This window comes from Rhinichthys klamathensis, unplaced genomic scaffold (assembly GCF_029890125.1).
Source record: "Rhinichthys klamathensis goyatoka isolate OS25496 unplaced genomic scaffold, OSU_Roscu_1.1 h1tg000181l_1, whole genome shotgun sequence".
NCBI classification, from domain to species: domain Eukaryota; kingdom Metazoa; phylum Chordata; class Actinopteri; order Cypriniformes; family Leuciscidae; genus Rhinichthys; species Rhinichthys klamathensis.
Genome location: NW_026606709.1, coordinates 2,652,010 through 2,658,009, shown reverse-complemented (window position 1 = coordinate 2,658,009; position 6,000 = coordinate 2,652,010).

Here is a 6,000-nt window from a genome sequence, read left to right as displayed (position 1 = left end):
CTGGACCAAAACAAGATACTTATTTTCATGAATCATTGAATAATTCACACAACACTGATTTGCCTCCTGTGTTTAACAACACTAATTAATTCAGAAACAGAATAAAGTTTGTACAAAGCTGAACACATTGTTAGTCGATGTACATTCACATAATTTCATACGCAACTTTTGAATGTACATGAAATGTTAAAGTCATCAAATCTCTTTTAAAACATTACGTTTTTAGTGTCTTAAAAAAAGTTTATGTATAATTTAAAATCATTTATAAAATGTAAGAAATTTGGTTCACAAAGAGCCCATTTATTTTTCTGTATGGTATTTTCCTAAAATTCCATAATGTATTGTTTTTGTCATTCTAAAAAAAAAAAAAATAATACAGAATCAATATTTATAAAAAATACACATTTCTATCAAACATCCCAATTTTCCATTAATATGAGTTTCTAAATCCTACCAAAATAATTTCATTTAACAGCTTAAAAATTGTGCCATTCATCATCTCTGTGCTTCTGTATAAATGACACAGAAGCAAGATTTGAATACCAACAAGTACCTGAGGCTTATTTGTAAAGTCTGAATACAAATGATGAGTAACACCTTTAGCCCTCCCCAGAGTCGTCCCATTAGTCCTCAAAATGCATCTCTTTCAAGACACAAATTTATTAGGTCATAATCGGCAACTGAATTCTTGTTCGCTTCAATTGTGTGGCATACAACAATGCTGGATATTTTACTTGTGTGGAAAAAATCTTTTTTTCATGAATGGCTAAAAACATCAGGACTATACACTTAGGGTGTATTCACACCTGCTTTGTTTGGTTCGATTGAATCGAACTCTAGTTCGTTTCCCCCCTTGGTGCGGACCTTTTGGGCAGGTGTAAATACAGCAATCGAACTCAGGTGCGGACCAAACAACCGAACCGAGACCCAGCTAAAGAGGTGGTCTCGGTACGGTTCCAAACGAACTCTGCACGGTTCGTTTACGGTGTGAACATGAACCGACCCAATTGCAAGAAAGCACTGCGCCTTTGAGTTAACAGGCTTCCGTAGTCGGAGATTTTGGCATAATGGTTTGTGTTATTGTTGTTCAAGTGCGAAAGAGAATTCCATTCCGGCGCGCTGTCTGGCCACACGATACTGTTGCGCGTCTTTCTGCACGTCGTGTGTGCATCATTGGAATGAATGAATGAATGAATGAATGAATGAGTGTGTGCATCAGGACATTCACATACAGAGCGTTCTCTTTAGTCTAAATCGCGCATAGATGCAAAAAAAGCTTTTGCAGTTCATATAATGTAATGATAGTTGCGATACAAGGATGACGCTGGGTTAAACTGGACAAACTTAAATAGCAAGCGTTAACATTGACAGCACTTGTTAGCAGTATATACAATAAGAATCTCATTATTTGAATGTGTGAACATAGCCCCTCTCTATGAATGAAAACTTTATACCTTATCCGTCTTCTGCGCAGTTTCTTCATATTGTGTTTGTACAGAATAACACAAAATTAGTAAAATAACAAATATTGCAGTACGAAATATCTCCATGCTGAGCCTTTTTTGCACTTCCTGATTTCCCTACTTGAGAATCCTTGTCCAATGAATGGACGACCTTAGCACACGTGTGGTTGTGTTTACAAATTTTGGTTCACTTGCAAAAAGAGCAGTGTGAAAGCGAACCATACCAAAAAAAAAAAAAAATTTATTTAGTCCGGACCAAAGCAAGTGAACTATCGGGCTTTCCTGATGTGAATACACCCTTAATTTCCTGATCCATAATGTTTTTTTTGAGACGCAAAAAACGAATAGCCTTTCGGTTTCACTTCAAATGTCCTAAAACCATGCAAATAATGCAAAACAGACAAATATTTTATATTAAACAAGCTTCAGATTTGGGGAAAAAATAATCTGAAGAGGACAAATGTATACTGCGTTTAAACCGTGTCGTGGAAGTTATACGGGTGTATTCACACCTGCCTTGTTTGGTTCGATTAAATCGAACTCAAGTTCGTTTCCCCCCTTGGTGCGGATCTTTTGGGCAGATGTGAACACAGCAATCGCACTCGAGTGCGGACCAAACAACCGAACTGAGACCCAGCTGAAGAGGGGGTATCGGTCCGGTTCCAAACGAACTCTGATACGGTTCGTTTAAGGTGTGAACATGAACCGACCCAATTGCAGAAAGTACTGCGCCTTTTTTTCAGGGTCAGAATTTTACCATGTAATTCGGGGTGCCTATACATTATTAGGGGTGCAAACATAGACAGTAAAAGAAATGGACACAGCGACCCCATAGACTTCAACGGAGAAAAGTCAATTAGAAGCATTCACTTCCTGATGGCCGAGCAGGCTCAAACTGAGCTTGACGACGTAGACGTGACGTGAGCAACCTGTCTGACAGTTGTAAGTCTTCTAGTAGCTGTGCCAAGCAGAATCTGAATCATTCCCTTCAGAATCTTCCAGAGACAGAGCGTGAGTAGCTGTCCATGAGCTCGCAGCAGGAGCAACTTTATGACTCTCTATGGGCTTCTCCCTTGAGTTTATCGGACGTTATGCCTCCACGTCCCCCCGATTGCCCGCGAGCACATCGCCCGTATAGTATACATGGCACATCTATTTTTACAAAAACTGCTTCTATGGGGCCATAACATAAGATACAAGGTAATGGAGCCTTTTATAAACGTTGTGTTTCTTTGGAAATAAACAATGGACAAATGGAGTCTTTAAACGACTCAGATGTAAAGTTATTCGCTGTCAAAGTGACGCCAAAATGAATGGGAGTCAATGGAATACTAACACCAGGTGAAGGCTTGCTAGCCAATGGCGGCCCCCAGGGAGTCTTCCGTTTCCGGCTGAATTACCCTTGGGTGCAACGGATCACAGTTTTATGTGAAATTTAACCATCATAGAGTGAAAGTTTATCATTTGACGTGTTTTGTCTTGCTAATTTACACATCTATCTATAAATTGCAGTAACGTCTGTCTATTAGGGATGGTAAGCGTCACCGATTCGCATAGCGCGGTGCGATGGACATGATTTCGCCTCATTCGCGCGTCCAGGTCGACTAGATTGATTTCTCCTTTCTGAACTGTTGCTCAATCGCGTTCTCTCATCACGACTGCTGCAGCTGCTACATGAATATGACGTATCACAACACTACGGAGTGCGAGGCGTGTCCTGAGTAGGACATTTGAGTTAATCTGGTTTACAGCAGCCTGTGACTGCCAATAATAGTTGTTGTTTTTTTACATTTGAATGCAGTTATGAAAGACCTGTTTGTGAAATTTGTTTATTTTTTTTTTTGTAATTGTTTATGTTAAAACTGCACCTGCTTTTATTTAATCTTTTGGTTTTGTGAAAAAAAAAGAAATAACCATGCGTTAAAAGTCAGATGGCATTTAAGCTACTTTATGATTTGCTGTATGTCTGAATAAAAGAAATAAAAGTGTACTATCTATACCATATTGAATTGCATTATATTTTTCTCCATTGCATCATGTTACATTGAATCGCATCGCGTTGAATCGAATCGAAATCGGATCGCACCGCATCGTAATAGTAGTGAATCTTATTGCATCGCATCGGTAGCTGCTTATATGTATTTTTAATGTATCGTATCGTTGGCTGCGTATGCGTATCGCATCGGCCTCAGCTATGGAGATGCACATCCCTACTGTCTATCTGTGTGTCTGTCTGTTAATCGAATATCTCTCGAACCATTAGTCCGATGGATTTTAAACTGTGGATTTCAAAAAGTGCAGTGCCGAGTTTGACATTGTTTGTATTAGAAATGCAAAAGGTATGGTTAAATATATCTTTAAAAGAAGCACACATTGAAGTTGTGGTTGAAAAATAAACATTCTGACATTAGAGAGGGTTGTGGTTTAAAAATTGTGGTTTAAAAATAAAGATTCTGTCAGCTAAACATTAAGTCAGCTACACTGTTTACTTCTGAAGTAAAAAAGTAGCGATTCTTTTCAAGGTTGTTATTATACATTTATTACAATGTAATTATATGTTTATTACAATGTAATTATACATTTACTACAGTGTTATTATAGATTTATTACAATGTAATTATACATTTATTACAATGTAATTATACATTTATTACAATGTAATTATGCATTTATTATGCGTTTAAAAAGTAGCGATTCTTTTTGAAAAAGTAGTGTAAAAAATGTAATTATACATTTGTTACAGTCTTATACATTTATTACACTGTAATTATACGTTTGTTACAATGTAATTATACATTTATTACAGTGTTATTATACGTTTATTACAATGTAATTATACATTATTACAGTGTTATTGTACATTTGTTACATTATTATACATTTGTTTCATTATTATCTTGTTACATTATTCTTTTTGAAAAAAAGTAGCTATTTTTAAAAAGTATCGATTCATTTTTGAAAAAGTATCGATTCATTTTTGGAAAAGTAGCGATTCTTTTAAAAAAGTATAGATTCACTTTCGAAAAAGTATCGATTCATTTTTAAAAGTGTCGATTCACTTTTGAAAAAGTAGCGATTCTTTTTGAAAAAAGTAGTGTAAAAATGTAATTATACATTTTGTTACAGTCTTATTGTAAATTTTTTCCAATGTAATTATACATTTAATACAATGTAAATATACGTTTATTACAATGTAATTATATGTTTATTACAATGTAACTATACGTAGTTTAAAAACTATGTATAGAACTATGAAAGAGTAGCGATTTATTTTGAAAAAGTGTCTATTCTTTTTTGAAAAAGTAGCGATTCTTTTTGAAAAAGTAGCGATTCACTTTTGAAAAAGTATCGATTATTTTTTGAAAAAGTAGCGATTCATTTTTGAAAAAGTAGTGATTCATTTTTGAAAAAGTATCGATTCATTTTTGAAAAAGTATCGATTCACTTTTGAAAAAGTAGCGATTCATTTTTTTTAAAAGTAGCGATTCACTTTTGAAAAAGTTTCTATTCTTTTTGAAAAAGTAGCGATTCTTTTCGAAAAAGTAGCGATTCTTTTCGAAAAAGTAGCGATTAATTTTTGAAAAAGTAGCGATTCACTACTTTTGAAAAAGTAGCGATTCAATTTTGAAAAAGTAGCGATTTAACTGAATCTGTAAGTCAGCTACACTGTTTAATTCAGAATATTATATTTTATTCTGGTGCGCTTAACGTTATAGTTTTCTCAGAGTTTAGGCTCCTGTGTAATAGTAGCCTAGGCTATTCAGCAACTCAAACATACCAAACCAACAATTACTAAAAACACACAAAAACTGATTTTGCACGGGCATTCCACTAGTTTAAACAATTTTAAACGCAGAATAAGAGGCGAAAATCGGGACTCACGCGTTATCTGTGACCAGAGCCACACGGAGAGAGAGAGAGAGAGAGAGAGAGAGAGAGAGAGAGAGAGAGAGAGAGAGAGAGAGAGGTGCACGTTTCAGATAGAATTAACGTTTCCTTGCCCTTGAACGGACACATGCACACAAAATTATGTTAAAAAAACTCGTCTAAATACCCTTCTCGGCAAGTATTCTCTCGGTTATGTCATAGTTAAGAAAGAATCCATGATGTTTGACGTTTTTTTCGGTACTGCATTCGGTCTTAAAGTGACAGCACACACACAATATTCCTACTGTTGTCTGTGTCATTAATGTTAACAAAATACAGTTTTAACAAAAATGAAACTATTCAATTTCTACAGTGAACAAATAGTGTTATTTTACATTTAGGATTAATTATTAAGTTCTGTGCCTGAATTGCCTACTACTGGTAGACTTTTAACTTTATTTAGTATTCATCTCTGCTTGTAATTTGTGTATTTGTTCTTATTTTATTATTGACTGTTCTCTTGTTTTTAATAATGTTTGAAATTTATCATTTAAGAGCACGTTCTCTCCACCGCAACCGTCTTGCAGCACATTTTAGTCTTCGCAAATTCCTAATTACAACATTGTATAGATGACATTGTATTATGATGCTCATAAGTTTTTTCATACTG